The sequence below is a fragment of the Electrophorus electricus genome, chromosome 14 (assembly GCF_013358815.1).
Source record: "Electrophorus electricus isolate fEleEle1 chromosome 14, fEleEle1.pri, whole genome shotgun sequence".
Taxonomy (NCBI): Eukaryota; Metazoa; Chordata; class Actinopteri; order Gymnotiformes; family Gymnotidae; genus Electrophorus; species Electrophorus electricus.
Window position 1 is genome coordinate 1,160,001 of NC_049548.1, and position 13,664 is coordinate 1,173,664.

Here is a 13,664-nt window from a genome sequence, read left to right on the forward strand (position 1 = left end):
AGTTGGGGCTGTGACCCCTAAGATGTAGAACAGCCTCCAGCAGACCCCAGACAGGACATCCTCAACCTCAGTGCAGACGAGCACAACAGGAACAGCAAAATACTACACTACACCCCCAGTATAGAGCTTCAAGTAGTGATATATAGTGAACCAAATAGACATTTCAGTGGACTCTGCCATCCATGACTCCAAAGTCCTACACTAAAAACATTTCAACGTCATATTGTGAATATGTTGGAAAGTGTTCTCCAAGAATATAGAGGAGTGAACTGATAACAATTTGATTTGTGTTTTTTCTGGAATTTTAAAATATATTCTAGTGAAATTATTAGCCATTTGTACAATATTGCTACGATATTTCTCAAGCTTCTCACAGTAAAAACAAAAAGAAATCTTATCATGAGTAGCTAAGAAAGTGATATTTATAAGTATAGTGGATTTAACGGAAAATAAATAGATTTTAACCGGGAAGCTTTGAATTTCTAACAAATTTTACTTTTCTCTTCTACATATGTTTTAAATGTTTTACACATTTTCTTTTGATGCATTAGATCTCAGTAAAATATGTTTCATTAAGCTGAAGAACAAACTCAGATTTTCAACGTCTGCACTAAAAGTGCGATACACTTTCCCCCTACGTCGTTTCACAAACTGGCTACCGTAATACTAAATGTAGGCGCGCACTTAAGACGTCAGTGTAGACAGCGCGACCGAGCTTTTGCGAAGCTTTTGCGATGGAGTGACCTCGCTCACCTCAGTCACACAGCCGAAGAGTCGTCAAGATCTGGGAGTGGTTGAGCTTCTCAGCCTGCTCACACTATGACGTTCAGAGTGGAGGAGCTCTATTAAGAGTGCTTTTATTTGACTGAAACCAGATTAGTCAGCAGAGCGTGGATTTGACCAAAGTTCATTACACTACACTCCCCAGAACTAATTTTCAGTGTAACAGATCTGCACATGCCAGTACGCATTCCTTTCTTTCGCTTTCTTTTCTTTCCTCTCTGCGATGTTGGGTACCGACGCCATTGCTCTCGCTAGTCTGTCTGTGGAATGTTCTGGTCAGCTCATGACTGAATTGGAGGGGTTGAGTTGTATGATGTGTAAAGTGATATGGTCTGTTTTTACAAGGTTCATTTGTTGTTCAGTAAGTTAAACAAATCAAAGAAATGTTCGGTTCAAATGTAAAATTAAGTGATAAATTAGTGAACTGAGATACTGCTACCAACCTCTGAATTAGGAATGCTACGTCTGACATGTAAATGACTCCCTCACAACAGCAAACACCCTGAACCCATTATCTCAGTATGTACAGAATCCCAGGCTGAGCCGATACTGTGCAAAACAAAAACAGGATTTTTGTTTACATACAAACCAGCTGTGCTAAATGTCCACATATTAACCTTTTAAACCTTTTTATAGGATCATGAGTACAAGGAAGTGTCATCAACCAGTAAATGTCATAATTAGATTAAATATATCCTAAGTAAACAATGAAGGTATTTTTATTTCTTTAAATCTTCTAGGCCTATCACAGTTGGCTTACTCGTACTCACAAAGTCTAAAACAAACTATAAAACTACCAGTTTAAGCACCATTGCACTGCCACAGTAAATTTGTTTGTAAACACACTACAGTGAATTCTTCTCTTGGTACTAAACACTGCACTAATCACAGCCTCACAGTCCTGGCACTTCATCTACCACCAAGACCCCCCCCCCCCCCCACTTAATGCCCCAGTAAATCACTTTAACAGGTTTGCCCACCCTAAGGCCCCTCCCCCGGGCTTAGTCACACCTGAGAGACAGCAAATGTGCGCTGTTTAAGCATAATGGAATAGAAAGTACAATGGTCAGATAATGTGAGAGAGACATCCAGAAAACACATTATGGCCATCTGATTTGACCAGTTTGTCTGGTGGTGTTTTTGGAACACAAGAAATAGACTTGTACCTATTTATTAACGTACTCTCTGTGATCATTAAACAATGGGACTGTTTTGTCCTCTTGGGGACATATTTTCTTTTAAGAGCACAATGGTTGGTGGAACAAATGGCCCTGTGCCGATCATTTAAACCTCCTCAGGCACTGTTCATCGAGGGACGCTTTAACACCTTTAACTCATTCCTCGCTGTGACACTGCTAAAACCTTAGATTTGTGTCTAAGAAAGTGTGATGGTTTAGACAGAGTCAGCCTGATATACCGAAACTGACCACAGTAGCAGCAACATGAAACATGAAACAACATGAAACATTACCTGCCACAAGAACTCTCACCGGCCTGGTTGAATAGAACTTCACACGCCCCGATAATAACTGGTAGTGACCACTGCTGTCTCTCAGGTGTGACTAAGCCCGGGGGAGGGGCCTTAGGGTGGGCAAACCTGTTAAAGTGATTTACTGGGGCATTAAGTGGGGGGGGGGGGGGGTGTCTTGGTGGTAGATGAAGTGCCAGGACTGTGAGGCTGTGATTAGTGCAGTGTTTAGTACCAAGAGAAGAATTCATTGTAGTGTGTTTACAAACAAATTTACTGTGGCAGTGCAATGGTGCTTAAACTGGTAGTTTTATAGTTTGTTTTAGACTTTGTGAGTACGAGTAAGCCAACTGTGATAGGCCTAGAAGATTTAAAGAAATAAAAATACCTTCATTGTTTACTTAGGATATATTTAATCTAATTATGACATTTACTGGTTGATGACACTTCCTTGTACTCATGATCCTATAAAAAGGTTTAAAAGGTTAATATGTGGACATTTAGCACAGCTGGTTTGTATGTAAACAAAAATCCTGTTTTTGTTTTGCACAGTATCGGCTCAGCCTGGGATTCTGTACATACTGAGATAATGGGTTCAGGGTGTTTGCTGTTGTGAGGGAGTCATTTACATGTCAGACGTAGCATTCCTAATTCAGAGGTTGGTAGCAGTATCTCAGTTCACTAATTTATCACTTAATTTTACATTTGAACCGAACATTTCTTTGATTTGTTTAACTTACTGAACAACAAATGAACCTTGTAAAAACAGACCATATCACTTTACACATCATACAACTCAACCCCTCCAATTCAGTCATGAGCTGACCAGAACATTCCACAGACAGACTAGCGAGAGCAATGGTGTCGGTAACCAACATCGCAGAGAGGAAAGAAAAGAAAGCGAAAGAAAGGAATGCGTACTGGCATGTGCAGATCTGTTACAGTGAAAATTAGTTCTGGGGAGTGTAGTGTAATGAACTTTGGTCAAATCCACGCTCTGCTGACTAATCTGGTTTAGTGCTCTTATCATCCACCATTCAAATGCCATCATGCTAATGTCTGCAACAACAAAGCCCAGCTGATTGTCACACCCCTGGGTGGGCCTTCATTCCGACATGATGGTCAGGCATGGGTTGGTCGGCCCCTAGAGAGCAGGATGGAGGACCCCGTCCCAGAAACCAAGGTGGTTCCGAACTCCAACCTCGGTTCTAGAGGGTAGGCTAAGAAGATTTCAGATGGGACTCTTCTCCCTTATGTTAATAATCCAAAACAGGACACCTGGCATAAGAAGGTAGGTCTGGCATCTTCAGGGAGTCTTCCACGCCTCCCAGGAGCACTTCAGGACTTTTGTGTCTGCACGGAGAACTACGGAGCAGAACGGACTGCCAACAAGCTCCAGTGAGAGTGCCAAGACTTGGAGGTGTTTGGGGAAGGGCTTCAAAGAAATAGCTAGATCTCCTGATAATCTGCATGCATGCATCAACATGGTGAGAAGCGTCACAACACCTTTCTTGCCATCAAAACAAATCCTGCAACATGTCCATCTGTCAGATCCCAGTTAGCGAATGTTACTCAGACTAGAGGTGTTTTTAATCCTGGCCAAAGTCTTCACAAATATTTTTTTGTGGAGCACCCGGACATACAGTCACAAGGGAATATGTCACAATAGACAGAGCATGTTCAGATGCGCATCCCTTTTTACATGCCATAAAAGGAGTGTCGCATATGTCAGAGAGATAGAACAACTTCAAAATGCATTTATTACTCAGGACAGTGTCCAGAGAAAACAAATGTTTACTAAGAAAGTTTTATTGGGGCTATAAAATTAACCCCTGAAAAGTCTACAACATGTAAAGGAAGTGATGGCGTTCCGTTGTTGATGCTGTTGCCTGGCAGACCACAAAGCTACTGTGCGATGCCGCCTCATGGAGAAGGAGACAGTCTTGTCTAGGGTTGCTAGGGTGCCCATATGCGTGGGAACAGCGCTAAAAGCAGATCACAGGTGGGAAGTGTGACAAAGTATTGAATAGTTAAACATAATAAAACGCTTGCATAAAAAAGGTAAGTGTTGGCAGGCCACATCTAGTGCAGATCTGGTCTATTGTGTAAACAAATACTTTAAAGCAAATAAGTAAACTATTCATTCATCCATTGCTCTCTGTAGCGAAGGCAGAGGGAAATGTGGTGGAGACCGTCATGCCTGAGAGAAAGGGGCACTGTAATATAGAGTCACTACATAGCGTCACTATATAGCGTCACTATATAGCGTTACTATATAGAGTCACTATATAGCGTCACTATATAGAGTCACTACATAGCGTCACTATATAGAGTCACTATATAGAGTCACTACATAGCGTCACTATATAGAGTCACTATATAGAGTCACTATATAGAGTCACTATATAGAGTCACTACATAGCATCACTATATAGAGTCACTATATAGAGTCACTATATAGAGTCACTGGAGAGAGTAAAATATGTGTTCTGGCTTCCATGCCAGTGTCAGCGCACCAGTTGGAGTTATTACCTTGCCTTGGTGCTGCTCTCATAGTGAACATGTTTCTGTGACTATTTCATTTGTCACTCTGCAATCCAAAACAAACCTTCAGATTATATGATATTTAGGATATTACAAGTGGCGCAAGCAGGGAGCGCACTGGACAGACACACACTGCTATACACACTGCTAGCTGCACACACTGCTATACACACTGCTATACACACTGCTAGCTGCACACACTGCTATACACACTGCTATACACACTGCTAGCTGCACACACTGCTATACACACTGCTATACACACTGCTAGCTGCACACACTGCTATACACACTGCTATACACACACTGCTATACACACTGCTAGCGGCACACACTGCTATACACACTGCTAGCTGCACACACTGCTATACACACTGCTATACACACTGCTAGCTGCACATACTGCTAGTTGCTGTTTCTCTCCAGTCTGTCTTCACCATTAATAATAGATCTCTCAAGGTCACTGCTACTTTCTACTGACAGACTGACCTAGAAACAGGGTGGTGGACTTCTGGAAAATGCCACTGTTCTCGGCCACTTTTCAAAACAGTGGTGTCATTCAGGTTAGAGGAATTAGTTGTCTCATTTACACATTTACCATGTGCCTTATTTCCTGTAACCTTACATTTAAACTGGAAAATTTAAACCTATTTAAAAAATTTTGTTTGTCATATGTTAGAAATGTATATATAAAAATGATATTGATAGCAAATCAGAACATGTTGTCGGTCAGTGTCAACTACCTGCTTTGGTACAAAAGCTTGTACACTATATCAGAGCAATGTAATAACCATTCAGAGCGTGGCATCATTGTGCCAATTGTGTTATATGTCGTCCTCTTGTGGGCAAAGGATGTCAACACACAAATATCCTATCTAACATTCATACAGTTACATTTACGGCATTTGGCAGATGCTCTTATCCAGAGCAACTTACAAAGGTGCTTTGTCATCTACTCATAGAATATATCCTAGTACAGTACAGTAGGTTACAGTCCAAGAGACCAATGAACTAGTATACTGTAGAATACACGGATCACTGCTGATGACTAGATGTACAAAATACATAAGCTCTATCTCAGACAATGATAAGTGCAATAAACAATAAGTACTAGAGTTTGTTAGACAACATCAGTGTAATAAACAAAACCCTACAATAAGTACTAGTTTAGTCAGTCAATATGGGAGCAGGGTCATTGGTCATTTAAATATTCCACGAATAGACGGGCCTTCAGTCTGCGTTTGAACACAAACACACATTCATTTATAGACCTAAACAGATGTATTAGTAATGACTAATAAATTAATGACTAATTTACTAGTTACTAATACATTTATTAGATGTTACTGTACTAATAAACACATCAAAAATACATTCTTCAAGATAAACATATGATTTTAGGAATTGTATCCCCTCACAGTGCAATGAACACTCATCATTTAGTACAGCTTTAATCACATATAATATATTCAATTATTTTTGTCACAGATCTGTGCTAACAGCAGTCAAAACAATCTTCAATTCAGTTGCTGTTAAAAGGATACAATCAATACTGGGGAATTTGGGGGAATCTTGGGATTTGTCAGATGTGACTCAGTGTTTATAAGAACCAAAGAATATAGTCAAATGGACAGTTTAAGGAAACTGAAGCAGACGTGTTAATGCTGAAAGGAGTTTGCATGTCTAGTCCTTCCCTTCAGTCCAGTGTGGTATGTAGTGACTTCATCATTTTTAGAATTACAGTCCAACCCATCTGAGATAATCCCATCATTGAGTTGTTAGAGGAAAGTGCCAATCAACTAATGGCTTTATTATTGACTGAGCTCTGGGACTTGAAAACTTTGGCCAAGACGCACAGAACATTGTAGCCTCACATCTCATCTGCTTGCAGGTGACATCCAAAGACAGAAAGTCTCTACTTTCTCACTAATCATTTCAGCCGTTTGAAGCAGTTTATTTTGGTGTTCTGTGGGCCTAAGAAAAATAGCACCACCTAAAGGTCATGAGAAAAATCTAAATTAGCTAAAATACAGGCTTGTTTGTGCTATCACAAGCATGACTGCTTTGGTTCTGCTGACACCTGAGGTGTCACCTGACGGTTTGACAGTTTTAAACTTATTTCTGTCAGTCACAGCAGGGGATCCAGGTGGCACAGACATGCAGTATTGGGAAATCTCTGCCCATTCTGTTAACTGATAAGAGTATCTCCACCCATTAGTCAATTATGTTTGCTCTGCCTCCAAGGCAGCGCTGCCTTCAGAACAGTTTTGAGTATTCGTTTTGCACAGGCTGTCTAGCAAGTGTGTTTCGATGTGTTACATGCAGTTAAATGTCCCCTTGGTTAGATATCCACGTGGGCCAGTTTTTAGCCCACAATGTCTAGCTCCACCTTCTCACTGTCTGTATGCAGTAATATTTGAAGCAAGCAGACATATAGATAGATCGATATAAATCAACAGGGCCTTGTAACAGAGCCACTGGCCCCAGTTCTAATGCTCTAGAGCCTCCACTGCATTAGGGCACATTCATTTGAACAGTGTCCTGATGAGAGGAGGCGGGGCAAAGCCAGTGCCTAATGACATAACGACATGATGGTCAGAGGGAGATGTGAGGCTCAGGGGTAACTGACACTTTGATCCATGATCATCAGTTGTAGAATGCAGGTTTTTGTAATTGGCATGAGCAATCATAGCCACCCTTGCCCTACTCTCAAATTCCCAGCCACATCTGTTAGAATTTTGTAAAGGCCCAGAGAGTAAGTAAACTTCACAATGTAATACTCTGACAAAGCTGTACTTATGGTTCTATATCCTGAAGCTCAAAGAAGCTGTGTGTTTCATCCTGCACTAGGAAAATCTGATAAAACTCATTATTTTTGTCTCTGATGTTGAAAAGGGGCCTTGTTACAGTTTCCCCTCTGTAAAAAAAATGTGAAGGAGCTGGCAGTAATCCATGCAGTGATTATTTATAATAAGAAAGCTTAAAGATGATTAATGCAATTTTAAAAAAGGTTTTAAAGCTCTTTACATAATGTGGGGAATTTCACATTTTTATGTATTAACATATTTGCAGGATTAAGAATCAGAATCTAGTTTATTGGCCTATTATTCTGACACACAAAAGGAATTTGGTTCCAGCTGCTGGTAATATACACAATATACAGCCAATACAAAATATATAAGCAACATACACGTTAAGTACAAGACAAACAATATATAATGTACATAAAGTGGCAGAATAACATCAGTAGTGTTATGTATGGAAGTGAAATTGGGATGGGATGAAGAGCACAATACATTATTGTAGGAGAGAAGTAGCATCAGGGAAAACAGGAGTAGCTAAAACATAGTAGACAGCATGAGTCAGCTGTTTAGAAAACAGGTGTAGCTAAAACATAGTAGACAGCATGAGTCAGCTGTTTAGAAAACAGGTGTAGCTAAAACATAGTAGACAGCATGAGTCAGCTGTTTAGGAGGGTGATGGCATGAAGAAAGCACGTGCTATTGTGACATTTTAGTATACAGAGTTCCACAGTGCCTGCTGGAGGCAAGCAGCTGAAAAAAGGTCGTGTTCAGTGTGTGAGGGATCTGTGATGATTTTTCCTGCCTGTTTCCTGGTTGATGAGGAGTACAAGACCTGGACGAAGGGCAGGAGGCACTGATGATCTGACTGTTCACTGCGCCGAACCAGACTGTGATGGATGTGCACAGGTTCAGTGACTGCGGTGTAGAACTGGCTCTACCGCTCCTGGGGTAGACCACACGTCCTCAGGTGTTGCAGGAAGTCCTCTGCTAGGCCTTTTTCAGGATGGAGTTGATGTCAGTCTCCCACCTCACGTCTTGGGAAATGACGTGAAACTTGAAGGTCTCCACAGTCAACATATCTGTCAAGAATGCTAGGACACAGGTAGGGTTGGATCCAAATGCAATAGGCTTTGTTAGGTTCACAATACAGACAGGGACTGGGTGAGGGGTTTTGTAGGATCAGCATTAGTAACCAGGAGATCATGATGCAGAGAGTTATCAGTCAAATCCAGGGTCAAAACTGGTCCAGAGCCCAGAGAGACCCAAAGGGCTAGGAGTGAGGCATAATCTGGGGAGGAAGCAGAGGTCTGTAGCCAGAAACCTCAACAGGAGAAGAGACCGCTTGGGATGCATGCTAGGATGGCAATACTTCACACAGAGGGCTGAAAGAATGGGACTCTTTAAAAGGGAACAGAAGGAGATAAACAGGTGTAGCCCATTAATACTCAGGAGAAAGTGCTCTAGGTCTGGGTGTGGCTAAACTAGCGGTCTGGGCCAAATCCATATAGAGTTTAAACGTATAGCTTGCACACCAAGGGATGGAAGCAAGACTGCATGACTAAGAAAGTAGAATATCACTAAGAGAAGTACAACCTGTGCCAATGGCTCATCACCAAAAGCCACAAATGTTTGTCCAGCATTTGATGATGGACTTTGCCAAGCTCACCCCATGTAGATATTTAAAATACTGCCTTGTCAAAGCTGATTTGTTCTCAAGGTGAACTGAGGCCAAAACAACTGCAACACAAGTAACAAAGGCCCATGTTTCAGACGTTGGGACATGATGGGGAATCCCACTAAATTAACCAGTGGTGCAGTTATCATTCTGGGAAGAGTGGAATGTTGTCTTTCTCAGATCAAATTCAACGGGATCTCATCTACAAGATTGTCCAAAGAATAAAAAGGATTTTCCTGTTTAATTTCGCCATACAAATGGTCTTGAAAGTAACCAGATTAAATAAATTATTCAGCAACACTGGCATATTTTAAAAACTGATCCTAAACTTTCACAGCAAGTGCCTTCTTTTTTCATTTAGAAAAACATATCATTTAAAAGACAGATTGGTCCTTACCGACTCTTACCTCAAGAAAAAGTCTTCCAGTCACTGTAGGCTGTTTTATTACCTTTACTATTTAATTACCTTTTATTAACTTTGGTGTGCTGTGCATACAATCTGGTGATAAACAGTTACTTTACACATGCAAGAAATGGTAAAGTATATCCAGTTAAAACCTGTATTACAAGTATTACTCTGTGAATGTTATTTTTACATTTTTCCATGCTCAAAGGACAGACATGGGGATCGATAAAATTAGATCATCGGAACATAAATACTGTATGAGGGCCATGTTTCAGAAGTCTGAGTTTAAACCTGAACTCTGGGTTGACTAACTCTGAGCTGTCAAACTCAGAGGTTTTTTGGTTTCAAAACAGATGACAGCAGTTGGTTCAATCAACTTAACCCTGAACCCTGAGTAAACCACACACATCAAGAGATTTAAAAAAAACCTCATCAGTGGAACTCAGATAAAACGATTTCACCATGGCAACGGGAGAAAAAAGGCTTGATTTTCTTATTTATTTAAGAAAAAAGCAATACAATCACAGCAGCAAAAGAGAGAAAAAAAACAGAGTTCAAACAGGTATGATTTTATTTTAAAGCAGTAGCGATGTTGTTTAGACCACCCTACCTAATTAAACGGCTTCCAGTATTTGCATTTAGCATGTGATATGTTTAAGTAGTTTGTGAAATTTTCACAATAGTAACATTTTCAGCTATCCCAAACACTGCCAGTGTTTAATCTTGTCTATATTAAAGCAACATCTTAATTCATTTATGCATACAGCTTTCCAAATTTGATGTCCATTAGAGCCAATTGAAACAACATTGAGGCCTGACAAACATGAGGTGTCCCCCACCACCACAGAGGCTGAAGAGATAACCTTCAGTCGAAATGGTGGGCGATTTGGATGACGGTCGTCTTACTCAACCACCCCAGGGTTCAGTGGCACCCATCGGAACATTCTAGAAATGACATAGCTCACTGATTTTCTTCTAGCAGTACAATATTTTGCAGTTCACTGCCTTTTCAGATTTGTAGTTGTCCTTACAACATCATAGAAGTTAATGGTAAACTTTAACTTCAACTTCTATAAAACGCAGACTGAAGACCCATCTATTTGCAGAATATTTAAAGGATAACTGACACTGCTCCCTTATTGACTGAGTAATTTAATACTTATTGTAGGGTATTGTTTATGTTGTTTAACAAACTCTAGCATGTATTGTTTATAGCACTTATCATTTTTTAAGATAGACTTTATGTATTTTGTACTTCTAGGTATCAGCATTCATCCCTGTATTCTACAGTATTCTAGTTCATTTGTATGTTTAATTCTAACCTACTATACTGTACATGGATATATTTTATGAGTAAATGACAAAGCACTTTTGTAAGTTGCTCTGGATAAGAGCGTCTGCTAAATGCCGTAAATGTAAATGTAAATGTAAATCTGTTAGGACGATGTGCAGTCTCTCTGGCGGAGCCTTCTGCCATTGCAGACTTCCATGCAATTGTATGTATTCTGAATGCTCCACAGATGTTTCGTTATTGGTTATAACAGAACACAAAAACTGTTCAACATTTTCATTACAGAAGGATGATGAAGATGTCTTGTCAGCTGCCACAGAGGGGTAACATACAGAGAGGCCTGTTGAGGTTCGCGCCTTAAAAATAACATCCACCAGGTGAAGAGAGTGTTGTGCCAAAATAAAACTCCTAAAACAGAAAAGGTAATGACAATGAGCCCGTCCACCTCCACAGAACAGCTTACCTAACTAAGATTTTCAGCAGTAGCCTCTGACTTACCATGAAACTAAATAGACAAAGCACCATGAAATTCAATGTCAGTTATCTTTTAGCTTCATAGAGTTCCCTGTAAAACAGCTGTGCCTCGTGTACTGAAAGAAACAAATTGAAAAATCTAGTTTAGAAAAATGGACACACATGGCTGCAGATACAAAAGACGTAAATAAGAACACAGCTGCTGGCACGTCAGTTAAAGCTGACTGAGGTGCCCACAGGTGGGCGACTTTAATTCTTTGAACAACATAAACATATTAACTACTCTACTGCATTTATACTTGACATGACATAACGAAGCCTCCATAAAGTGAAAGGCATATTGTCTTTATTAAACACTGGGGAGCTGATCGACCAGTCAGAAATGACGGCTGCACTGTGATAAGTCGGCGGCATGGTCAGGATGTCCCTTATCAAGGTCATTCACTGGATTGAGTAGAACATTGATCTTGGCTAATTGTGGCAATGTTATGGAGAATCACACATGATCATACATGTCACAGTAATGTCACATGCCCTTTCTGGGCTGTGTCTGAGCCTATAAAGGCACTGGGACCAGGCCTTGAGCATCACCAAGGTCATCTCTACCCAAACTGGTGTCTGCAGTGAGACTGGTTAACATGGGTGTGGGCCATGCTCAAGATCAGGGTCAGGGGTCAGAAAATAGGGCTAGAAGGGGCACCCCCTGTCACCCAGCAGGTAAACATCCTGTGATACACGATACAGTTGAGATTTACAGTTGTAATAGGAGGCATATAAATATATATCCAGGATTCTAATTTCAGGAGTGCAGTGACAAATTTTTGCTTTTCTAATTCTTTTTGCATTTCTGTGCTCCCCTGAGATAAATTAGTTATTTTTCAACAAATCTTGTCTACATTGTTGTCCAGTCTAGATCTCTGGACCGCAGGCCCATAGATTCTGGTTTTAGGGACTTTGGGCTTATATCCTGTGAAGTGGTCAATGCCATCACACTGAATCTGAGAGCCTGCACAAGAAGAGTACTATTGTAGGCTGGAACACGTCCATATGCGAAAGGCATTATTCCAAATAGGCAATATATTTATTACCAGTGATGTGTGCTTCATCACATATCTTTCATTTAGAACTCTAAATAAGGACTTCCTCTTCATATAATCTCCTTCATTTACTGAAGGTGCTGTGACAGAAATATGAATGCCATCTTTGCAACCAATCATACCTAGAAATCCAAAAATATTTCAAATTACCTTATTACAACTTCTCAAAGAGTCTCAAAATGTTATGCTAAACAAATTAGTTATTGCTTAGATGAATACCTGCAATTCTTGGGAAATCTTTGATGAATCTGTGTGTCTGTGAAGTCTGAATAGCACAAAAGTATAAAATAAATGTTTCAGTGCAAGAATAACATTTCTGACAGCCCCACAGATGGTTGCCTTGGAAATATGTTCATCACATATGTTATTTAGAACACTCCAATTGGCAAAAAAGAAGCTAAGTGCAACACAAAGAATTTGTTCCAAACTGAGCGCATGTCTACATTGTGTGTCATGAATGATGTGAAAACTGAGAATATTGCTCAGATAAATGTTCAATTGTGCAGAAAAAGGGTAATGCTCAAATAGATCATCAGGAAATGATCACACTTCTAAGAAGATGTTTAATCTGACAATTACTTTCATTTTACAGCAATTAGCTGACGCTTTTATCCAAAGCAACTTACAATTATGATTGAGTACAACTTGAGTAAGTGAGGATTAAGGGTCTTGCTCAGGGGCCCAACAGTGGCAACTTGGCAGTGGTGCAGCTTGAACCAGAAACCTTCCAAGTACAAGTTAAGTACCCTAACCACTGCCCGTGAGCAGATCAGACATCCATCTGATCCCTCTCTCCCGATGGAGAACTCTTGGGGTGTGTTGGCGATTTAATATCAACTGGCTCTTTGAGAAGAGTACACGCTGTCTGACACTTCCTTCACTCTGCAGTCTTCAGATAAAGAGAAGGAGAACTGCATTCACTGGGAAAAGCAGGCTAGCTTCACAAAGCAAGTTACTGTAGTCACTGGCTCAGGGTTGAGCTACACTCACTTTATGAAACTGAAAACTCAGAGTTTTCTTCAACTATAAGTCAATTCTCTCAGCTTTCTGACACAGGTCCCAGGAGAAAGACCTTAATTTGACAATGACCAGACAACAACAATGTTTTAAAGCTGCACTATG